Source organism: Mandrillus leucophaeus, unplaced genomic scaffold, assembly GCF_000951045.1.
Source record: "Mandrillus leucophaeus isolate KB7577 unplaced genomic scaffold, Mleu.le_1.0 Scaffold221, whole genome shotgun sequence".
Taxonomy (NCBI): Eukaryota; Metazoa; Chordata; class Mammalia; order Primates; family Cercopithecidae; genus Mandrillus; species Mandrillus leucophaeus.
Window position 1 is genome coordinate 2,220,225 of NW_012102266.1, and position 26,470 is coordinate 2,246,694.

The 26,470-nt window shown below is 36.3% G+C and overlaps 1 protein-coding gene and 1 pseudogene across 1 annotated transcript in view; both read right to left on the reverse strand.

Moving 5' to 3' along the window:
• Positions 1–26,470, reverse strand: part of SLC12A2 (solute carrier family 12 (sodium/potassium/chloride transporter), member 2) — a 117,919-nt gene that overhangs the window by 75,835 nt on the left and 15,614 nt on the right. The gene's annotated exons all lie outside the window — the stretch shown is intronic.
• Positions 527–2,031, reverse strand: LOC105540526 (annotated as a pseudogene).

The following is a 26,470-nucleotide window of genomic DNA, read 5'->3' on the forward strand; positions in this document are numbered from 1 at the left end:
TACTTCACATCCTTTAGTGAATTCTCTCTCTCCATATATATACATATATTTTTAACAGAAATGAGATGCAGCAAGTTCTGTGCTACCACAGTACAAAATCTACATGGTAATCGAAACTCTTTTCCCTTAACCAACATCTGTCAGCCAAATAGATTCACTCAATTCCATTTAATGCAATATTGCTATATGCTTTATTAAAGTACTATCAACCTAGATTAGCTCTTAGATTCCATATTTACATGTTAATTACTGTTAATTCTTTGATTTTTGAAGCAATAGAATTATAAGCCAGATGCAATAACTGTGTGTATACATATTTTTTAATAAAGGTGGTTTTATTATAAAATTCTAAAAATGTAAAGTACAGTCATGAGAATATTGTGTAATAAGTAGAAACGTATCTTCATACTGCAAATAATCACACAGCAGATTTTATATTGTCCATGGAATTAATACTTAAAAAAATTCTTTTTAGTTAAGAAGAGTCTTCGGAGCACCATTATTTTAATAGAAGTTATTTTGCATATCAGAGTTCATCTTTGGTCTTTTTCCTGTGGCAAGTGCAAGGGAAGAGGTCATTCTCCATCTGTGGTTCTACCCTTTTCATGCCCTTTCAGATTTGGGGCTCACTCACTTGTAAATTGGCATATTCCTGGAAAAGTCTGAAATAATAACAGAATACGTTATCATCCATGAGATTATTTCTTGCAAATTCTTGTCTGGCTTTTGCTATCTTTTTGGCCTTTTCATCATTATCTTTTGCCCATTTAAGTTTTTCTAACAGGTCGCTCAGGTTGCTCTTAACTGGAATGTAGTGTTTCCAGGGCTGCAGCTCATTGTAAAAATGTTCATAGTAGATAGAGTCTTGCTTCAGAACAGCACTGTCACTAACTAGTAAACATGGCAGGTGATAAGCTGCTACGGTGCCATAGATATTTGATACTTATGCTTGAAGAAATCAAAAAATGAAATGTGTTTCACAATGGGACCACACAGGCTTTCATCATGTTTAAAGAAGAAAAAGTTGGTGAAAGCAGCGTCTATGAGTTCTGGGTGTTTTCTACTGAGTTTAACCAGCTCAAGTCTCTCTTTGTGACTGTCTTGCCCTCTCCAGATAGCTGTGGAGTTTTTTTCCCAGGGAGGACCCATATTAGCTTGTACAGACATCGTATCCAGACTTACCCAGCCCATGGTTTCGAGAACAGAGTCAGTCAAGTCTTAGGTGGGCATCACGATATCCTTGGAATCTATGGAGCCACATCAGGAAAAGATCGGATGGATGTTTGAACTGGATTTCTTTTTTTCCAAAGCAAAGGCCAGTCTGCCAAATTAACAAAGAACTCCATATCTGGCATCTTCATCTTTCTAGTCAAAGAAAGTAGTATGGCATCCATGAAAGTTGTAAAACCTCTATGTTCACCGTGAGTCTTGATACAAACTTTGTTACCTTTTAAGGTGTAGTGACACAGGTTCTTCCTCTGTCCAAATCTTTTTGGGATTTCTACTGCAATCTTTTCTGGATCCACAGTAGGGAAATGTGCCAGATCTCTCTGAATCTAAGCAATGGTTTCCGGGCGAGCAGTTCATCCCCCGTAGCCAAGCTGCACTATTTTGCAAAGGACAGTCACAATTCTCATGGCAAACTGGCCCTTTTAAAATACATGGGGATTTGGCCACATGTTGACCTTGGAATTTAACTTCCACCTTTAGATTTTTGTAGCTTGCACACATTCTGTATCTTACTATGAAGGACCCATCCTTTTGGTCTAAAACCTGGACTCTAACTCTAGTGAATTGCTCCTCTGGTGCTGAGACTTTCACCTGGAAGACTTTTTTCCTGGAGAAGACATGAAGTTATTCCCTGATGTATCCACTGTCTGAATACAGAAGTAGCGGGTGGGAAGGACGATGTCTACTTTTAGCCCGGGTCTCCATATTTCGCTCTTCTCTGGGCTCAGCTGCCTTTCTCCACCCAGCGAGTGCTGGAACTGTCCCCAGAAAGAAGCAATAGAGCAGTAAAATGCTAAACATTTACAAGATGGACTCTCGAAATGATCCATGGATAAATGGAGAAGTGTAAGAGGTGGACAGAAGCAGCCGAGGCTTTGGCAGGGGCATACCAGCCGACCGCAGCGACTCCAAAGGGTGCTGCCTGGCATGCAAGGCAAGCACACGGGTCTCCGCCGCCCCAGGACAATCATAGCCTGTGCCCCAGCACACCTGGGTGAGGGTTGCCAGGAGTTCTGCTGACCTGGCCAAGAACCGCTCTGCTCCTCTTTCTCAGGACAATGATGAACTTAATTAAGTACATTTTTTGAAAATTATTTTAACTGGGCTTTGTAATCGTGAGAAAAATAATTAAATTTTTAATTAATCCTCATGTTTTCATTAACAGACATGGCTATAACTTCAGCTATGTGAAATACATGGAAAATGAGTCATTTTAAGATAACCAGGAATTCAAATATGAAGTTCAATGTTAAACATTTATGACCGTAGTTCATACATTTTTCAAAAGAGATCCTAAAAGACATTAAATATTTTCCTTACAGCACACTGTTTCATAACTATTATCAACCTATGATTATTTTACTGTACTATAAAAAGGATGCCCCCAGGCTTACGGAAAATGGAACCAACCCCATAAAAATTTAAAATTACCCCAAATTTGCAATTGTTTTTAAACTTTATTAAGCTTTATTGAGATATAACTCAAATATCACACAATTCACTAAAGTTTACAAGTTAATCATTTTTAGTGTGTCTACAAAGTTGTACTCTTATTCCCAGCATCACTACAATAAACTTTGGAATATTTTTATCACCCCAAAAAGAAATACCTCAATTTCCCCTTCCTTCAGGACCTGCCAATCACCAACCATTTTCTGTCTCTATGAATTTGCCTGCTCTGACATTTCATATGAAGGGACTCACACAATACGTGGGCTTTATGTGTGGCTTCTTTCATTTAGCATGTTTTCAGGGTTCATTCATGTTATAATATGTATCAGTACTTCACTCCTTTTCATTGCCAGATAATATTCCATAGTATGGATATGCCACTTTTTTTTTTAAATCAGTTGGACATTTGGGCTGGTTCTACTTTTTGGCTATTATGAATAATGCTGCCATGAACATCTGTCTGAAGTTTTTGGGTGAAAATATGTTTTCATTTATCTTGAGCATACACCTAGGAGTGGAATTGCTGGATCACAATATAATTCTTGAAGTGACTACTTCTGGTCATTTTTCTCATCTCTTCCTTTGTATGAGACTGCAAACTGTCACTTCCCATTTCAGCAAATATGCCTGCCTATTGTTAGCCCTCTTCCTACTTAAAATTAAGATGCCTATTATTCTTCTGCTTGCTGGTATGAACATAGAAACCAGTAATGGTTAAAGTTGAAGTTGTTAGAAGTATGCATAAACCAGCCAACAAACATATGAAAAAATGCTCATCATCACCGGTCATTAGAGAAATGCAAACCAAAACCACAATGAAATACCATCTCATACCAGTTAGAATGATGATCATTAAAAAGTCAGGAAACAACAGATGCTGAAGAGGATGTGGAGAAATTACACTGTTGGTGAAAGTGTAAATTAGTTCAACCATTGTGGAAGACAGTGTGGCAATTCCTCAAGGATCTAGAACTAGAAATACCATTTGACCCAGCAATCCCATTACTGGGTATATACTCAAAGGATTATAAATCATTCTACTATAAAGACACATGTACACATGTGTTTACTGCAGCACTATTCACAACAGCAAAGTCTTGGATCCAACCCAAATTTCCATCAATGATAGACTGGATAAAGAAAATGTGGCACATATACACCATAGAATACTATGCAGCCATAAAAAAGGATGAGTTCATGTCCTTTGCAGGGACATGAATGAAGCTGGAAACCATCATTCTCAGCAAACTATCACAAGAACAGAAAACCAAACACTGCATGTTCTCACTCATAAGTGGGAGATGAACAATGAGAACACATGGACACAGGGAGGGGAGCATCACACACTGGGGCCTATCGGGGGGGTGGAGGGGTAGGGGAGGGATAGCATTAGGAGAAATGCCTAATGTAGGTGATGGGTTGATGGGTGAAGCAAACCACCATGGCACATGTATACCTATGTAACAAAACTGCATGTTCTGCACATGTATCCCAGAACTTAAAGTATAATTCAAAAATAAGAAGTATGCATAAACAGTAAAAGAAAAAAAATATGACTAGGGGCCTGTGGAGCTCAATCACAGTCACAACCCACTTCAGCTGTACTTCTACAACTGTTTAATGTGTTTCAGGCAGCAGAGTCAGGGACAATCCCAAATAATAAGAAATGACTCTGAATAGGGATCGATGATTCAACTGTTCAATTATTCAAATAAAGTCAGAACAAGGAAGTCTGCCAGTTAATTCGACAAACTTTAAAGAGGAGTTCCTTAGCTTTCACTATAGAATACATAGTGCTCTTCAGTTTTTTAATGAAAGTAGACTTTAAAATATATAACCTCCAAGTATTACAAGAAAATATAACATCTATAATATACACAAAAAAGGCATCTCTCTTCCCATCTACATTAAAAGAAAACTAAAGATGTATGTACTTAGTACGCCAATTTTTCCAAGGCTAAGATTTCATGTGGGTGTCTTTTTAACAATGCAAAAGTATGCAGGCATCCAAAAATTTTTGCTGTGGGTGTTTACCAGAATTCCAACTCAAAGTTGAAGAGCTAGCAATAATTATGCAACTAGCTTTTCACCATACCACACACAACTATGTTATAAGAACAAAGTAAAATTTTCCAGTATTTTATTTTAAAATAAAGGTATGTCCAACACAAAATAAAAAATGCATCTTCCCTATCATCTTCTGGCAGATCTATTTTTAAAAGTGTTTTAGTTATCTCTAAAATACAGTTCAAAAGTCAAAAGCAAATAACTGTTTTTATTTGTAGTTCAATTAGTAGACTTAAATATAATAAAATTGGGTTCATAATTATATTAATTTCCTGAAATACCAAGACACCAAAGTGGAAGATACATCTTTTGTTTCTTTAAATTCGTTTCAGAGAAATAAGAGAATTAGTAGGTATGGTATTTGGTTCACACACACACAAAAAATTTAATTTAAAAAGTATAAAAACTATATAATCAAGGAGGTTCAAGTGTGCAATTATGAACTATAAATTATGCTGATACAAAGGTACATAAATAAAAATCTTCACTCCACCTGCCATTTTCACAGAAATGATAGATTTTTGGTTTTTACTGTATATTCCACACTAATGGATAAACAGTAGGAACTGGCAACATAAATGATTTTATGGGTAATGTTATATTAAACGAAGCTGACCAAATTTAGAACTATTCCAGAAAATAATCTTTCAAAAAATAGCATTATGAATATTTGAAGTCTCCCAGCAGGGACCGGAAGGAGAGAGAAAAACAGGGGGAAGAAAGGAAGAGATAAAGGAGAGAATGGAAGATGCAGATATTTAGGCCCTCAGTAATCAAAAAGGAAAAGATTCAGCTGAACATGTTGAATTTGAGGAGCTATGGGACAATTAAGAGTCCTATCCAGCAGTTAAAAAATGTATGACTGGAACCTAGGAGAGGAGCCAGGGATAAAAAGCTAGTAGATAAAGAAGCTATACAAACAGATGAAAAGAAAAACAGAAAACATAGAAAGCTGAACACTTTTCTGAGTATGTGGAAAATACAAAAACAAAAAAAAAGATGGAAACTCTGGTCTCCATGGTCATTACTTCTTTGTAGGATGTAGAGAAAAGGATAATTTTTACACTAAGGATGATCTCTTCTCTCCCTAGTATATTTAAATTTCCACTTCAACTTGATCATTCCCTCTCCTTTAATCACAGTTAACTTTTTACTGCACTCTGACTCTAGCCAAAGTTTCTAATAGTGCAGCACATTCTTAAATGCAAGCCAACCTGGCTTCCCCTCACCACAACACCAAAATCGTTTTAAGACATCCAATGACTTCTTGGCTGCTAAAGCTAATGTATATTTTTCAGTCCCTGTCTCACTGAACTACTACAGTAGCATCTGACACTGTTAGCCACTCCCTTCCTTGAAACAACACACTCTTCTACCCAGCAATTAAGTGGTAGGAGTTCCTTTAGCACTTGGTCCTATACCCGTCTCCCTTGCTCATGCTGCTATTTTCTATGGTTATCATACCAGACTCATAGCTTTAAATATCGTGTATATGTGTTAAGTCATAAGTGATGGCTTAGGTTCAGTCCTCTTTTGTGAGTTTCAACCCTGGATATAAAACACTGATCTTACCACTTAGGATGTTTCATTACATTTACTACTCTAATCCTCACCAAAAGATAAAAAGAACTTCTCAGTGTACTATACACAGTGACTTCTGTCAAAATGGAGACGGAAATAGTTTTTCTTTTTGGATCTAGTTTTAAATTCCTGATGGTTTCACTGAAAACACTTAAGTCCATTTTCCAAACGATAGAATTCCACATATTATAATGAGTCAAGGTAAACTATTTTAGGTATCTATTTTTAGGTATCTATTTCCCTCATTCCTTTGTTCCCAACTCTGCAGAAGCTAAGGGCTTCTAACATGGTCCTCATAAAAAGGACAGCAGAAGTTCTGCACTGGACAGCTCCAGAGGAGATTTTTAAAATTCTGAACTTTGTAGAAATACCTCCCAGGACATGCAGCATCTACGAAACTGCTATACAGGATTGTTACAAACAGCTGTACCAGACTACCTTTAGAGAAGAATTGCTATAGTGTCCAGAAAATCCATCTGAGAAAGCAAACCTTTTTTTTTTTTTTGAGTTGCAGTCTTGCTCTGTCGCCCAGGCTAGAGTGCAATGGCGCAATCTTGGCTCACTGCAACCTCTGCCTCCTGGGTTCAAGCGATTCTCCTGCCTCAGCCTCCCAAGTAGCTGGGATTACAGGATGCGCCACCACACCCGGTTTATTTTGTATTTTTAGTAGAGACAGGTTTCACCATGTTGGCCTGGCTGGTCTCAAACTTTCCTGACCTCAAGTTATCCGCCCACCTGGGTCGCCCAAAGTGCCGGGATTACAGGTATAAGCCACTGCACCCAGATTCAAATGTTTTAAGTATGAAATTGTGTACTAGATAGAGTTTTGTGTTATTTAACTTTGGAAGTTTATTTGGAGGCTATTCTGGGAGAGAGGGTAGGTAAAATAGGCCAATCATTTGGTTTCTACATTATCTAGGATTTTTTTCCAATTAAACAATCCCCATTAGCTGCTCGAGCTAGCATCTCCTTTTAATCAATGTTCCAGGTCAAACTAGGTTCTTTCTTCCCTTAGATATTTTCCCACTGCAACCTCTGGACCCCTGGGTTTACCTGTGCATCCATGCCTTTTTCACGAAGCCTTGAAAAATAATGTTATCCCAAGGAATTCTTTTGATCTGTCATAAATACGTTGTTACCACACATAGTACATTTTGATATGATTAAAGAAAAGGCAAATATTCGTCTGTCATAGAAGTGACATTCCTATATTTTTCCATAGACCACTTTCCTATTTAATTTTCCTTGAATTTCATAATACCCCACCAAACTCTCATCTTCTAAGTTAGGTAATTGAGGGTTCTAACTAAAATATTTAATTTGATATAATGTTCTTTTGCTGAAATACTGGTTTTAAAGTATTTTCTCCTGATGGACTTTTGGCTTGCCTTTCCCTCTGCCTGTTAAATGCACTTTGAAGATGGCTGTCTCTTTCTCATCCTTTAGGTCTTAGTTTAAAGGCAGCCTTCTCCTTCCCAAAACACCTAACATATTGTTTCTTCTTAGTCGCGTTTATTTCCTTTGTGACACATATCATACTTTGTAATTATTTTTTTTTATGTACTTGGTGTTTTGTAATCTATGCATTCCCTCAATAAGTATTAAAATGTAAGGTCCACAACAGCACAGATCTTTCCTGTCATTTTTATCAAAGATACGGTAAATGAATATTGAGCTTTCATGAGGAATCTGTTTTCCAAATAATGTCCTGAAAGAGTAGAGTGAAATGAGTGTCTGTTCTCAAGTCAGAGATAGGCTCAAATCCCAGCTCTGCTACTCATTAGCAATGTGTGCTTTGGCAAGTTATTTAATCCCTCTGGTTCTCAGTTCCAACATATGCGAAATGGGGATATTATCCACTCCATACTGTCTGAGAAGACGAAGTAAGGAAATACAATAATTGTACAGAACACAAAAACTCTCCTATGTTCCTGGTGAGAATACAAACTGTTAAAACAATTTTGATAGAAAAGTTTGGGCATATTTTCAAGTTGAAAAAATGCATACCTTTATCCCAGCAATTCTACTCCTCAGCATATCCTTAGAGATATACAATACTTCTATGAAGCAAGATACTTGTATAAAAACGTTTATCATCAGCACTGTTTAAAACTGCCAAAAACTAGAAACATCACAAACATCCTTAACTGCAGAATAAAGAAATTGTAGTATATTCATCCAGTCGAAGATAAATAGCAATTGAATGAATTACGGAGTGGGCACAGTGGCTCATGCCTGTAATCCCAGCACTTTGGGAGGCCAAGACTGATGGAGTGCTTGAGCTCAGGAGTTCAATACCAGCTTGGGCAACAAGGCAAAACCCCATTTCAATAAATACAAAAAAAAAAAAAAAAAGTTAGCCAGGCATGGTGGCACCTGCCTGTAGTCCCAGCTACTTGGGAGGCTGAGGCCAGAGGATCACTTGAGCCCAGGAGGTTGAGGCTGCACTGAGCCATGGTCAACACCACTGCACTCCAGCCTGGGCAACAGAGTGAGACTGTCTCAAAAAAAGAAAAAAAAAAAAAAAGAGTGAATTACAAAAAGACACAGTATAAATAAATGTCACAAACTAAGAGTGAACAAAAGATGTCAGATTGAAAATATGCTAGACGATTCCATTTACGTAAATTTTTAAAGCAGGAAAAACTAGACTAATAGTCTTCAGGAATACATAAAGGTGACAAAAATCATTAAAAAAACAGTAACATCAATACCCAAAGAAGTGATCACCGTAGGTCAGGGCAGTGGCTATTTTGTGGAGGAATTAGAAGGGGGTGCACACAGAATTTCTAGGATACCAGCAACATTCTATTTCTTGAACTGGGTGGTGATTACATAGATGTTCATTTGATAACTTATGTTATACATTTATATTTTATGTTCTTTTTAGATTCCACAATAAAAAATACTTTTAAAACATTGAGAAAATGTGTTAAATGTTTAGTACACTGCCTGACAACAGAGTTAGAGCTCAATAAATTTTAGCTGTTATTATAAACAAATAAGCGATCTACAATTGCGACTGCCCATACTGTGAGCTTAAAACTGGATGTTGAAAAAAATACATAAAAATAAATACCGTAAAACATTACTAATCTAGACGCTACTACATAGCTTCTTATAATTTGATATTGACAAAGTTTAAGATTACCTCTAAAAGACTTTTAAAAAGGGACTTTCGCATACAAATATGAAATCACCATTCCGCATGGTGGTGTTAAAGGATTCAACAGAGTATAGCACAAGAATGTGGATTTAACGACCAATGGTCACAGTACTAGAAATGTTTCACAACTTCTCTGACACTAAAAATTTAATAAATGGTAAACTCTTTCCTATTTGCCTTAGTGGCACTGATACACACTTTACAAAAGGAATGTCTAGGGTTAATGTAAGATTGCCTAGTCTAAGAACAGAAAAAAAACTTCAGTGCCCAGCATTATTTCAGCAAATTAAATAATGGTTAATGACAGCCAGCAGAGTGGGGATCTTTATTTTAGGGCACTGTTAACATACAAAAATGTATTACTTTCTTGACAAGTAGCTTATTGTTGATTTAAATAAACCCAAAATTATATTTCAAAAATGTTAAAGTCTACCAAAAAATGCTATTTATTTACACCCTACAAACTTCTGAATTAAAATGTTATTAAGGATACTTTAAAGATCAAAATTTCTTATATGGTTTAACAGCATCTGCTTAATACTAAGGTAAGTCAAAGTATTAAATTACTATCATGAATCATAGCTGATTTAGCAACTAAAAATATGTGCATACATATGCAAATTTCGACCCCAAAGTGGCTGGGTTTATTCTAACAATTGTTCTAACAATTTTTGTTTTAATCAAGTGCTGGCCAATTATATCATCCCAAAGCTACCAACATTTCCTATCCGTGCTGTCGGTGATTGGTGTATTCAGTGTAATGCTCCCCATACAGACTACTCTTTCAAAACAAAGTATTGTTTTACAGGAATCCAATCTCCTCTGGTTAACAATGCGCTATTAATATCCAGTGGTATTAATGCAAAGCTCAAAACTCAAGTGCCACAGATAAAAGTGGATGGTGTGACCATGTGACTTTACAATGAACCAAGTCAGAACTGCTGATTACAAAGAATTCAGTCCTCTACCTAGCCCATCATATTCTTTACTAACCATTCAAGACTGAGTTACAACAGAATGCATTAGAAATAGCATTGCTTCAAATCCCACACAACTTGCTAATGTCAGTAAACTAAAAGCTTGAAAACATTTTAATTAGAGTTACCAGAAAACTTATACCTTCCAGTATCAATGAATAACTGTGCAATTTATATTTCAAACTATTTTAAAGATGAACCAAAAGTTGATAAGAAGATAGAGAAGTACATGTCTAGTAGCATCATAAATGGGTAAAACACTGGAAAAGCAGTATGTATGAAAAACCATGTAATTAAAAACTACATTTTAGTATACACCTGGATAGATAAGATACACTTGATTTTTCATGTATTTCTCAGAGGAATTTATGATACTTCTCACTATGAATACTGGTTGGGTATCCCTTGTCCTTTTTGCATGGGACCAGAAGTGTTTCAAATTTCAGATATTTTCAGATTTTGGAATATTTACATTACACCTACCGGAGTTCGGCATCCCTAGTCCAAAATGCTCCAATGTGAAGTTCCTTTGCACACCATGTAAGCACTCAAAAAGTTTTAGATTTTGGAGCATTTCAGATTAGGATACTCTAGCTCTATCACCTTTCCCATTTTTCATATAAGGAAACTGAGGGTCAGAGGTGAAGTCCTTTTCATAGAGGTCCCACAAACTATTAAGTAGAAATGCCAAGAGTTAAATCCCCTCGAGTGCTACATAATAATGTTTCTGTCAACAATGAACTGCATATACAATAGTCCCATAAGATTATAATGGAGCTAAAACATTCCTCTCCTACTGATGTGGTAGCCATTGCAAGAGCATAGTGCAATGCATTTCTCACGTGTTTATGGTGATGCTGGAGTAACACAGACCTACTAAGCTGACAGTAATATAAAAGCATAGCAGATATAATTATTCACAGTATATAACACTTGATAACAATAATAAATATGTTACCGATTTATGTACTTACAATTTTTATCATTGTTTTAGAGCTTACTTCTACTTACTTAAAAAAATAATAATCGTAAAACAGCCTCAGGCAGATCCTTCAGGAGGTATTCCAGAAGAAGGAATATATACTGTTATTATAAGAAATGACAGCTCCATGTGTTATAGTCCTTGAAGACCTTCCAGTGGGACAAGGTGTGGGGTGAAAGACAGTGATATGGATGATCTTGAACCTTTATAGGCTTAGGCTAATGTGTATGTTTGCATCTTCGTTTTAACAAAAAAAGATGTTTAAAAGAAAACAAACTAAAATGTTAAAAAATAGAAAAAGGTTTATAGAATAAGGATACAAAGAAAATATTCTTGTACACTTCTACAATATGTCTGTGTTTTAAGCCAAATGTTACTATAAAAGCGTCAAAAAGTTTTAAGCAATCTAGAAGTTTATAAAGTAAAAAGTTAAAACAAGCTGAGGTTAATTTATTATTGAAAAATATATTTTTAAATAAATTTAATGTAGCCTAAGTTTACAGTGTTTATAAGTCTATAGTAGTGTACAGTAATGTGTTAGGCCTTCACATTCACTCACCACTCACTCAGAGTAACTTCTAGTCCTGCAAGTTCCATTCAATAGTAAGTATCCTACACAGGTGTACCATTTTACTTTTTACGTTGTATTTTTACTGTTTAGGTTTATATGTGTGGATATGTAAATACTTATCATTATGTTCCAACCACGTACAGTAACATGCTGTACCAATTTGTAGCCTAGAAGCAACAGGCTATACCATATAGCCTAGGGGTGTAGTAGAATATGCTCTCCAGGTTTGTATCATTACGCATAATGACAAAATCACGTAATCATGTATTTCTCTAAAGTATCCCAGTTGTCAAGCAACATATGACTGTACGTGGATGGAAAAGAAACCAGAGTAAATGAAAAAGAAGCAAAGACAGGAAAGAAAATACTCATGATACATGTAGCTGCACTTTGTCAGATCCCTGACTTTGCTGCTTTTTAACTGAGAGCCTTTCTCAACTGTGGATAGCTTAAATGGCTGAGAGTAAAGTCCTAGTAACTTGAAATATCAGGAAATAGAGCCCAAAGTCAACAGAGGAATTGGAAATTAAGTGAAAATTCTTAGAAAAAGTAGAATGATAGCAAGGGTAAGCCCCCGAATCTCTGCAGGCCACCAAATTACACAAGGGGCCAACCTAAAAATAAGTAGCTGGAAACCATAAAATACAGAATAGAGATATCAGTTATTGTATGGGGAGGGGAGTGGATGGGGGTGGAAAGTCTGCAGTTTGAGCCTAGATAAAAAGTGCCTTTTAGAAAAAAAAAAACAAAACACCTAACAACAATAATCTTCAGAAGAATATTTTTAAAAACCAACCCCAAAACCCAAAGTCAAATATAATGTAGTATCTGCATGGCCAGTTTCCATCCAAAAAACTGCTAGACATCCAAATAAACAGGAAAATGTAATACACACTCAAGAAAAAAAAAAACAAAAAAAAAACAAGCAGTCATTAGAAATTACCTCCACGTGGCGCACATGTTAAATTCAGGAGACAAAGACTCCAAAAATAGCTGTAATAACAGTTAAACAAAAGCAAAGGTAAATATATCAATGAGTAACAGAGATAGAATCTAATAGAGAAACGAAAACTATTAAGTTAGAAATTCTAGACCTGGAATAAATTTTTAAAGAAATTCATGAAAAAAAAAATTTGAAATGAAAAATTCACTAGGTGAACTTAATAGCAGAATGGAAATGGCAGAAGGAGTAAAAGTTAAAAATATCAACTTAAAGATTCAAGAAACTTAAACTGACAAAGGATACACAAAAAGAAAAACTCTTGAGGCACAAACTGCTGAAAGCCAAAGGTAAAGAGAAAATCTGGAAAGCAATGAGAAAAATAACATCTTACACAGTTGGCTGACTTCTTACCAGAAACACCAAAGGTCAGAAGACATTGAAATGGCATACCAAAACAGCTGAAAGAAGAAAGCTGTCAACTAAGAAGTCTATAACCAGCAAAGCTATCCTTCAAAACGCCAGTAAAATAAAGACATGTTTAGATAAACAAAAACTAAGAGAACTTGTTGCCAACTGACCTCCATTACAAGAAGTGCCCAACGAAGGGAAGCAGTCTGATAAATAAAGAATGAATATAAATGAAAATATTTTAAAACCATACATATTTTTTCTCTTCTGTTTTTTAAAGCCATGTAACTATTGAAAGCAACAAATACAACATATTTATTATCTAGATGACAGGAGCACTAAAAAAAGACAAAGTACTGTGTTTTAAAATTCCTATATTTCAGCTGAAGAAATTCAATATTCAAAGTAGAGTAACCACCAAAAAATAATGCAAAGATGCATAACTAGACATTCAATAGAAGAATAAAATGAAAGGCCAAAAAATCTTAGCACAAAAAAATGGCAGGAAAGAAGAATTTGAGAAACAAAAAACAGGTAATAGGAAACAACATGATGTCAGGCCTAATTACAACCAAATCACAATAAATGTAAATGGACTAAAAAGCGTACAAAGAGCATGAAATGGCAAGTTATGGTACATACACTTTAAAGTATTACAAAATTATATGAATATTCTATAGGTGGTATATGAAACTGATTATTTGCAAATGTTACTTAATGCTAGATAGGGAGAGAAGGACACAAAATTTTAGTTTAAAAATGTACACAAATGCAAAAAGGTTAAGGGTTTGAGGTATTTAAGTTACCTTCCCTATTTCTCAAACTTTCTATATTACTTCCTTTTCCTCATGAAACAACAAACATTTGAAATAAGCGAAGTACAATGAAATTCTTTGAATAAAATTTTAAAGCGTTGGTTTTGAAAAAGGTTAATCCTCAGACTCTTAAAATTGAATACTCTAGGAAGGCTTGAGACTGAAATTTTCCGAAATTGTATAGTTCACTGACCCTTTTTTGTATTGAGATTTGAAACATTATTAATTTTGTTAGCATTATGCTAGATGAAGATATTGCAATGATCAAAATTCAGCTCCTGTCCTTACGTCTACTCTAAAGGGTAATTACAGACTGCTATTTTCTGACAAGAAAATAATGAAAAGCAGAAACAAAATTATCTTCTGTTTCTGCAAGATGCCTCAAAGCCGTTTATTATGAACGCCTATTTGTTGTTATTGCAGTTATTTTGCTTAATTACCGGTTCTTAAATTTGTCTCTGATCAGCAAATCTGCCTGATAATTGGAATTGATACAGGGGAGGTAGTACAATATTTTCTCTAAACCCAATCTTAGGCAAATCTCTAGAAATTTATAGGTAAGTTAGTACTGAGGCCATGTCCTGACCAGCTTTGTCAAAAAATATTTCTCCTTTACAATACTTATTTGCAAATGCTCTGAGTACACAATTCTCGTGACGGTTTCATTTTAAACCAAAATAATGAGATTCAAATTGGTGATTAAATAAACAAAAAGCAAATTCACATTTTAATTTTCAAAGAAAAAAAGTCCTCCTATAGAATCAAGAATTATTTGCCATAACATTAGTTTCTAAAATATCAAGTCTGATAAGTTATGCCCTAAACCATTAGGTTTTATTTAAAAAAAAAAAAAGAGGTTAATATCTAGACCCAACTGTTCCACAATAAGTCATCAGGATTCAAACTTATCACTTCGTACTTGTATGTCTGATATCCCTACAACATTTGAAGAGAACTCTTAATAGCAACATACCATGCTTTGTTCACACTTAACGAGTAAAAACATAGATGTTTTTCCTAATACCTCATCTTTCCTAATAACCAGTGTCTGCTACTAAATAATTAGGTATTAATATCTATTACCTTTCCTAATGGCCAGTGTTTACCACTTACAAGTTGATATTAGCTTCTGAGTCTGACCATCTGTCAACTACCTACCTTGCAAGGTTGTTGTGCCCAGGCTACAGAAAACTCCTGAAATATATCAGATGTTTAACAACTGACAACTTAATTTAATTCAGTACACAGTTCTCTAACAGTTAAAGCCAGAACTTTGATAGATAGTACTTGTCTATATCAGGGTATTTCAAAATTGAGAATCAGCACATCAATGAAAACAAATGACTCTGCACTCTCAATATGGTAATCAAAGACTCAACATGGTCTAGGACACCAATTCTCAAACCAGGCTCTTTAACAATTACCAGGAAAACTCTAAAAACCACAAACACTCTAAAACAGGAGTATCCAATCTTTTGACTTCCCTTGGCCATATTGAAAGAATTGTCTTGGGCCATACAAAATACACTAACATTAATAATAGCTGATTTTTTTTTAATTGCAAAAAAAATTTCATAATGTTTTGAGAAAGTTTACAAATTTGTGTTGGGTCACATTCAAAGCCGTCCTGGGCCACATGTGGCCCACAGGCTGTAGGTTGGTCAAACTTGCTCTAAGAGGTTGAATAAAACATACTTTGCCTGTTTATAAAAACAAAACACTACACAAACTCTTTGGGAAAGGGGAAACAACCATTTTCCCCCAGGTGGTTCTTTTAGATATTTTGGAATCACTGGTCCAAAAGAAAAATACAGGGATACAGAGACCTGCCTTACCAGGTATTAGCTTGAAGGCAACCCACAGCCTTGCAAAATGAGACTGTTACTCCACAACCTTCTAAAAAACCCACCTACTCCAACAACTGAAGACCAAACGCAGATATGTAACTTAAGAATGCTTTGGAAACTAACATTTCTAACAATACAGTATTAAATTTTCACAGGCCCAAATCTCCACTCTCACAAAGAAAACAGATCCATTGATTGAAACACTTCATTGAGAACCTAATGTTCTAGACATCTTTATTTAAGGAAGAATCCTATGCAAAATTAGAAGAACATTAGATTCTCTAATGACTTTAAACTAGTGGTGACTAACCTGGAAGAAAAGGAATAAAGGAAAGAATGAAGGAAGGAAGGAAAAAAGTAATTTTATATATCACTTCCCTTGACAGCACTATCTTTCTGTGATAATGGAAATCTTTGGTATCTCAATTGTCCAATGATAACAACTAGCCAAATGTGGTTATTAAGTACCTAAAATGTGACTCAAGTAACCAAAGAACTGAATTTTTAACACGATGTTAATTTAAAGTTAAATTTAACAGACACAAGTTACTAGTTACTGCAAAGTACAACCCATATTACATTTAAAAATTTATATCATACTTTTGGAAGATAAGGACAGGGGATGGCAGAGGAAATACAAAAAACTAAGATTCCATGTATAAAAACTTCCTTATTAATTTTTGAAAATTTTTCTACTAGGAAGAGATACATCCATACACTAGAACTGTGGAGCCTAAATCTTTTCTATTTTATATTCAATGAATATAAAAACATGTCATAAGTATTTTAAAAAAGAAAAAAAAGTCACCAAAATAACAAGAGCTTATGCAGTATTAAACTATAGGATATTGAAATGAATGCCAACTGAGACTCAGTAATGCCTGCCCCAATTTCCAATGCTAGTTCTGCATGTCTACGATTTTGGTCAGGTCATTTAGTTATTTTGGGTCTTAATGCCACATATGCAAAACAGGGCAATTTCTCTGCCAAACATCCTTTAGAGAATCTAGATAACAAATATAAGGTAGGTAAGATTCTTTTGTACCACATTAATATGTAAAGAATTAGGCCTATTATTCAGTATGTATCAATTGAGCGTCTACTGTGCCAGGCCTCTACTAGATAACAACGACATAATGGTGATCAATCACAAAGTCAGCTTCTCATGGAGCTTGAAGTTAGCTTAAGGATACTCAAGCAACCATGTTAATAGATATACTACCACTAACTAAAGCCATTAAGGGAAAATGAGTTTGTTTTAGACTGGAGGATGAAGGCCTCCTCTCAAAAGAAATAAGGACTGAAGTGAAATCTTAAACTGAAAGTTAACAGTGGGTGTATGGAAAGGTGGAAGGGAGAGGAAGAGTCCATGGAGAGTACCATGTACAAAGGCCGCACGACCAAAGGAATTATTGTGCCACTGGGGAAGTGAAACACTGAAGAGGCAAACCAGACATAGACAATGCAGGGAGCATTGGGCAACAATGATCAGTTTTGTTTTGGGCACAATAGTGATGGGAAAGCATAGTGAATATGAGAAGTTCAGTTACAAGGCTACTGCTGCAGCTTTGTTGGTGCAAAAGTCATTGTGGTTTTTGGCATTACTTTCAATGTCAAAAAACGCAATTACTTTTGCACCAACCTAATAGGATGGTGGCAGCTTAGATTAAAAGAATATTTAGAAATTCAAGTTGACAGCACTCAGTGATTGGATGGGGGAATGAGTGCAAAGTGGCAAGGATGACTCATAGGTTTCTCACTTTTGCAGTATGATGAATAGTGGTACCATTCCGAGAGATACAGCACACACTGGCAGACGGCCTGGATTCTTTTGTTTCTGGAGGGAATGGGAGGAAATACTAAGTTTGTGAGTTTGAGTTATCTTTGAGACATTAAAACAAAAATGTCAAGCAAGCATTGGATATGCAGAACTCAGAGAAGGAGTGTGAGTAGAAGACGAAATTTTGGGAGTCATTGGACTACAGATGATGTAGCATAAGGAGAGAAAAAAGAGGAACAAGGAAGAAGAAAAGTCCAAATAAAGCCTTGAGGATGTTCAGGTTAGAGAAGGAGGTGACTGCAAAGGATGCCAGGCTGAAAGAGCCAGAAAGGCAGAAGGAAAACTAAGAAGCCAAGGAAGTGACCAAAAGACTTCAAAAGAACACCAAATGCTGCTTGAAAGCCGAACACTGCTTAAAAAAAAAAAGACTTCCTGAAATTTGTGATAAGAATGGAGATCACTTGTGACTTTAACAAGAACTATTTATGCAAAATAGAAGCCACACTACAACAGTTTGAGTGAAAGGTAAGGAAGGAAAGACAGTAATTATAATCAATACTCTCAACAAGTCTAGCTGCGGAAGGAAGGAGCTTGTACCTGGAAAGCAATGAGAGTTACATAAAATATTCTGCTTTTTCTGTCAGATAGAAGCTACTCAAATTTCTTTAAAGGAAGTAAACTATTGACAGGAACAGTTAAATATGGAAGAAGAAAAATGAAAATCATAGGACCTCAGAACTGAACTGCAAAATACTGTTCACATCTATACTGTCCAATATCGTAACCAAAGGTCACAGGGGAGCTACTACTTCAACACTATTGAAATGCTTGTCTGAACTGAGATGTGCTGTGCTGTATGTGAAAAACACACACAGGGTTTCAAACTTTGTACATAAAAAAGAAATTGAGATATTTCATTATAAATGTTTTAATATTCATTGTATCTGCAATGAATGTTTTAGACACAGTGTCAAATAAAATATATTATAAATTAATCTTGCCTGCCTCTTCACTTTTTTAAACGACATATGTAGTTCATACTATATTTCTGTCAGACAGCACTGATAAAGACCTTAAATGGTAAAAAGCCATAATCACAAGTGCTAGTCAAAACTTGGGACTGGGGTCCTCAGCCCAGTCATGCTCTGTGAAGTTTCCCACCTCCTTCCAAGAATCACCCCACTTCCTCTCATCTCAGCTACTGCAATGGTTCCATTAAGATGATAACGGGCTTTTACCAAAGGGGTAGTGATTGATACAATGAGAGGTGTTCAGATACTGGATGTGTTTCAAACATATAATTGTTGGGATTTGCTGATAGTTTGGATGGGGGATGTATGGACAGGGTAATACCTATTTAGAACGGAGCTGATATTAATGGAGAAGTCTGTGGGGAGGGCAGGTCTCAGATGATTAGGGTCCTCCAAGTCTTTCCCTACTGAATACTCAAGCCTGCCCTGCCAAACCACCTATGCTCCCCTGCAAAAGTCTCCAAAATGGCTAGCATACCATACCAAATTTTGTTTGAAACCAAATTGATGGAAGAACTAATTCACACTGACCCAACAAAGAACTATCCCACAGGTTTCCAGAATTCTGAACCTAGATGTGTATCTAATTTGTGACTATTCAGAAAAAGCACAGAATTTTTTTTTTTTTTTTTTTTTTTTTTTTAGACGGAGTCTCGCTGTGTCTCCCAGACTGGAGTGCAGTGGCAGGATCTCAATGCAAGCTCCGCCTCCCAGGTTCAGGCCATTCTCCCGCTTCAGCCTCCCGAGTAGCTGGGACTACAGGCGCCCGCCACCTCGCCCAGCTAGTTTTTTTGTATTTTTAGTAGAGACGGGGTTTCACCATGTTAGCCAGGATGGTCTCCATCTCCTGATCTCGTGATCCAGCCACCTCAGCCTCCTAAAGTGCTGGGATTACAGGCGTGAGCCACCGCGCCCGGCCAAAGCACAGAATATTTTTATAAAATTAAGGCAGAGGAATTTCTGAGTCCAATGATACTACCAATGTACTAGCCATAATTAGCTTCTGCTGAGAGTCAACATTCCACTAAGCTATTTTTGCTTTTCTGCTTTCCTCCTTCTTCCAACTAGAAACCCCCAAGTTCTCTATCAGCTCCAAGTTTTTCATAATAGCTTTAAGCTAGCATTGGTAGAGATCCTAGTGAAAATGGAAAAAGACAAAGGAGGCCCTCAGCAGATAGAAGCTTTCATGGTTTAAATGAGACACCACTAATATGTTTTTAACTTCAGTATTTTAAGTAATTTTCCTTGTTGCTCACCCTCAGTGGGCTTTCACTTTGTGGAATCAACCCACTAATTCCCCACCCCTTCGTACAGTATTTGAAAGACTACTAGTTTTCATGGTTTTACCTGAAGAACAAAAGCACATTTTTATGCTAAAAAAATTAAAAGCTGTTTTCTGAAGTTCTACTATTTAACAAACCAGTAGCTGCAATTTTACCTGTGTGCCTCATTGGAGAACTAACTTGTAGAATGAAACCTTATCTTGAGTCCATCTTCCAAACCTGCCCTTCCCACAGACTTCTCCATTGATACCAACTCCATTCTAAACGGGGAAAACCCTGGTATTACTCTGTCCATACATCCCCTCATCCAAAACATTAGCAAATCCCAACAATTCTACCTTTGAAACACATCCAGCATCTGAACACCTCTCATTGTATCAATCACTACCATCTTAGTAAAAGTCATTATCATCTTAACGGAACCATTGCAGTAGGCTTCTAACTGGTTTCCTGCCTTCTACTCTTGCTCCCTTACAGTATATTCTCTACACAACAATCAGAGTGGTATTTTGAAAACATAAGTCAGATCACGTCAAATCTGACTCAAAACCCTACAATGCCTTCCCCTAAATCACTCAGAGTAAAATCCTAAGTCTTTATCATGATCTGCAAGGTTCTACACTATTTGGTCCTCACTACACCCTGACTTTCTCTATCACACTCTGCCTCATCGATTTGGTCTTGCTGACCTCCCTGTCTCTCAATCACACCAAGCACACTCCCATCTCAAAGTCTTGGTATCTGCCATTTCTCTGCCTAGAGTGTCCGTTCCCTGGTATCTGCATGGGGGTCACCCCTTTCTAGAGCCTGCTCACATATCAGAGGTCTTCCCTAACAATGCTAAAACAGCACCACCCAGCCATCATCTAGGCACCTTTAATTTTCCTCGCCCTGCTTTAATTTTGTTTATTGTCTCCTACCACTAGAATGAAAGTTCCATGACTTCGTTTTGTTCACTGCTATATCCTCAGCATTTAGAACAGTGTTGCTGTTGATGTTCAATAAGGATTTGTTGAATAACTGGGTTCACATTTATTTCACTTCAGCATGGAACTACACTATAGACTTCCCATATATATATATAAAATATATATATATATATATGTAACATAATGGAAAATCAATGAAAGTAAACACACTCCACACATAAGAACCAAGAAACTCTATTTTGGTCCTTTAAATTCCAGTCTCACAGGATTTTAAAATGTATGAACATAAATACATATAGAGAAAATATTAATTTAGCAGTGTACTGATTTTTGCTACATTTTAAATCCCAAAATTTCTCTTTCCTTCTACCCAGGAAATTTTTATGCTAAAAATTAAAAGCTGTTTTCTTAAATTCTACTATTTAACAAAGCAGTAGCTGCAATTTTACCTGTTTACCGCATTGTAGAACTACTTTAGTCAGTGTACACCTGGGGGAATGCATATAGTATTATGAGTAAGCTTGACTTCAGTGGCAAGTGGCATGGGTTTAGCAGGGTAAAGCCCCTGGCAAAACTGTGAAATCAGCCAAATTTGACTTTCCCACATGTAAATATTTCTTATCAGGGTCCCACCTTTACCCAGTTCTGGACACTACCCTACTCTTCCCCTCACCCTCAAGAGACACACTCTTGTTCCTCCAGGGTGATTTTCAAGGACTAAAGCTATACACTGAAATGATTAACAGTGTGAAATTTCTTGACTAGGCATCAACACAGCCCACTCAGAGAAGCAGCTCATGGTTAGAAGAGATACTATAATTATTTAGTGTTTTACTTAAAGTCCTTATTAAGTGACAGGAACTGCTCACCTGATTTGTACATCCCATGAACAAATCTTTATTAAGTGCATATTCTCTGTATGAAGATGAAAAAAAGACATATACAGATGCTAGTGAAGAAGTCATAATCAATATTTACATCATCCCATCTCCTCATTTCTGTCAGTTATATAATCATTCAACTCTCAGGAGTTCAAGAAATGTTGGTGGTAATCCCCAAGGGTCCCCCTCAACATCTTTGTTATCTTAGAACAGGTCTAAGGGATAGAAGAGATAAAAAGAAAAGAACCTGCTGCTTCTACGTCCTAGCATTAAAGTCAGAAAAACCTGGATGTGAAGTCCAAATCCAGCTGTACTACTATTTTTTTTTAGACAGGGTCTTGCTGTGTTGCCCATGCTGAAGTGCAGTGGCTGTTCACAGGCATGGTCACAGTGCACTACAGTCTCAAACTCCTGGGCTCAAGCAATCCTCCTGCCTCAGCTTCCCAAGTAGGGACAACAGGCTCTTACCTACCATGGTGCCTGTCCTCCAGCTGTACTTTCTGTAAAAATGGCTGTTAAGCAATTTCTTGTTTCTTTTCTTTTCTTTTTTTTTTTTTTTTTTTTTTTGAGATGGAGCTTTGCTCTTGTTGCCCAGGCTGGAGTGAACTGGCGCCAATTTGGCTCACTGCAACCTCCACCTCCCGGGTTCAAGTGATTCTCCTGCCTCAGCCTCCTGAATAGCTAGAATTACAGGCATGTGCCACCACACCTGGCTAATTCTGTATTTTTAGTAGAGGCAGGGTTTCACCATGTTGGTCAGGCTCGTCTTGAACTTCTGACCTCAGGTGATCCACCCGCCTTGGCCTCCCAAAGTGCTGGGATTACAGGGGTGAGCCACCACACCTGGCCAATATCTTCTGTTTCTATTAGCCCATTTCATCTTGAGTAAAATGTGTATAAGACCTATTTCTTAGGAATTAATGAAAATCCAACAAGCAAAGTGACACCATGAAAGACAATATAGTTGCTCCCTTGACCTTTCCCCTTGTTAACGAGAAAGGCAAAAATAGAGGAACCATATAGAAACCCTTGACATACCACCAGCAAAAGGCTCCAAAGCCTTGGCCCAAGGACAACTGCAACGATAATGCTACCTTTAAAAACAAAAATACTAGAAATTATGGTTTACTGGTCAAAATAGTAAAACAAAAACAAAAACAAAAAAAAAACAAAAAAAAAAACCAAAAAATTATTTTAATAATGCTTTAAATTCAGTAAGAGCTAGTATGGATTGTCCACCACTCCACTTTCCACATTTGATAATCTTGCATTCCATCATACATGTTGAAGATGTCCATCAAATACTTTCTTGTTACCCTCCACCTTTTATTTCTTCCTGTAGGGCCAAAAATCCATACTTTGATTTTTCACTCTGTGTGTGTACATATATACATTTTTAAACCAATTCCTGGCATCAGCTTTGAAGAGTTTCTGCCTTTCTAAAAACTATTTTCTCTCAGTTTCCCCCAACACTGCTCTCCAGACTATTTGACAGTATGGCAGCTCTTCCTTAATTTCCTTTGCTAGTGGCTCCTCAATCTCTAACAGACCTTTAAACAATCTCGAAGTCCAATGCCAGACCCTATTTTCTGTTCTCTTATCTATCACTCTCCCTAAGTAATTTAGCGCATGACTTTAAGCAACCAAACCTTTATATGTAAATATACGTGTGTGTGTATGTGTGTATATATATGCGCGCTCTCTCTCTCTCTCTCTCTATATATATATACACTGCCTCCTCCATGACTCTTGGAATAAGTTGTCTTTGTCTTTACAGGCTACTCAAACAGAATAGTCTCAAATACAAACTTCTCCCAACCACCAAATCTATTCCTCCTCCAATCTTTCTCACCTCAAGCAACGGTACCAACATCTATTAAGTTTCTCAAGTTCAAAATCTAGAAGTCAGCTTCTATCTCACCCGCACATCCAACCCTTTCTGTCACCAACCTTTACTATCTGTCACCCAGACCACAGTAATCACTTGAGTCTCTTTGCTTCCATTCTTGCCCCTGCCAATCCATTCTCCACCCAGAGCCTAAAGATGTTAAAACAAAATGGATCAGGAGGCTACCCCACACAAAATTCTTCAATAGTGTCCCACTACATTTATAATGAAAGACACTGAGCTCCTTTTAGTTATGTGAATATACCACTTTTTCTCACCCCATTACCTTCACGTATGCTGTCCTTTTGGTCTGGACTGTCATTCCACCCAATCATCAACTTACCCTTCAGGTCTCAGCTTCAATGTCATACTTCTCAAAAAAAACGCCTTCCCAAACCCCAATTAAAATTAGGTCCTATTACATCTTTACAAGTATCCTTTTCTTTCATAATACTTAAAAACAGTTATTAACTATATTATTTGTCCAACTATTTTGTTAATGTCTGTCTAGGCAGAAGCAGTAACTGGTTTGCTAATCACCGTGTAATCCCACAGTGTCACAACCATGTTGTCAACATCTAAGATACCCCCTTCCCCAGTAACTATTTAATAAATGGAGAACTCATACCTACTGGTCCTAGAATGGCTATACAATATAGGAAGATGTACCAAGGATATTTATCTATTCCCCTACAGTTGGACATCTAGACAAAATGCTTTCAAAGTCAGTGATGGATAATGAAAGGAATTCAACTGGAGGAAAGACAATCCAGTCCTTTTCCCTAACAAGTTTCTGAAGTCTTTTACTTCTTTTGTTCTTCTACAGTTCCCAACACAGAGTTAGTCCCATGGTAGATAATTACGCACTTAGTAGACCAAAGTAGAGTATATGTCAATCAATCGACTGCTAGAATTAGGTGTTATAAAAATTCTAAATATTATAATTCACTGAAGGCTAGAAGCATTAGAGGTGTTAGAGAGGTGGAAGTCAATTTAGACAGAGTAAGGGACAACTTCTGGGAATCCAGCCAACCTGTTATCACCCCTACTCTGCCCCTCTTTTGACAGCGGTGTATAGTCATAATTGTACTACTTAACACCCATTTCTTCAATCCATCTGCTAAAATTCTAACCAAAATTATCTTCAACATGTAGTTATTAGTTAAGCCAATAAAACAGTGGCCATAAAGATTATGAGTGGCAGAAGGTAAAAAAACTATAAAGAATTAAACTACCTGTTGCATAAATGAAACGGAACATAACATTTTATATACTATATTCATCTAATAACATAAGAATTAAGAGAATCTAAAATTGAGATCCTAGAGTCTTCTGAAGGGCCAATATAAGAGGGAAATAACAACTAGCTATTATTTTCCAGGCACTGAACATGGTCATTTTTATTGCGCTTTTTTTCTAATCTTCATAATAACCCTGAAAAGCTGAAGCTGAGAGGTTGGGTGATTTCTTCAACTGCCGTACAACAAACAATACAGGTGTTGTTTTTTAGACACTTTGAACCAAAAAGCCAAGCAAAAAACACAAAGACACACAAATCTAAAGCTTTGGAGAACTTTAAGTGCTTTGTTATTGAGATAATTTAATTCAAAATACCAAAAACTTCCATAGGAAGCATATATGCTCAAGATATATACCTTTCAACTGGATGTCTTTCTAAAACTTATGGGTAAATACAGATCACTTTACTGCTCACCTACTTGGCTTTGGTAAAATAAATCTAAAATATATCTGTATAATATTTTCATTAGTAAACACATCCTAAGAAAAGGAAAATTGCTAGCTTCATATCTACTTTTGTCTACAATGATTTTTGGGTTTTGAAAAGAAAAAATAGACTTGATAGAAACTACAGAAGTATGAATAAAAAATGTTTTAGACATTGTTTTGCTTCTGATTATGATAAAATACCACAATGGAACAATAATATTATCTAAAGCTAAATGATCTCAGGCTTTTAAACAATCAATAAGCTGTAAGAGTTGGGACCTCTGTAATTACCTCTGTGTGAATGTTACATTATCAAACACTAGGACAAGTACAGTCTTGTATGAAATCACTGTATGAGATCAAATAATCATATCCAAAAGAATTCACATACTGGATTTAAACTTTTCCACACTGTGATCATTTCAACCTATGTGGTACTATCCTCTGGCGTTTACAAAATTCCATCAATGTAGTCATTACACACTTGTAAAGGAAGACTTCAAGTAATTCCGGCTCATAAAAAAGTTAAACATTAATGAAATTTCAAAAGCATAAATGTTATCTCAAAACAATGATATTGAACACTGAAGAAATAACAGTCTTATGTGACCATAAAAAACAGAATTACAAAAATCAATGAGTTTATGGGGATGGTTTTCTGTTTACAAAGTGTAACTGCTTATTGTAAAGACCCCAGAGGTCTTCCTGGTCATCTTCTACAGAAAAACCAATTCTCCCGTTTCCCTTTTTTCTTTAAAGACTCGCCCCTCTCCCTAATTTTTTAAATATACACCTCTCTCAAAACGTTTTCATTGCAAAAAAAAAAAAAAAAAAGAGTTATGCCATTATCAGGAACAGAGTGTCCCAAGATTTAAGATTTCTATGATCCTTTGCATATTCAAGATTGCAAG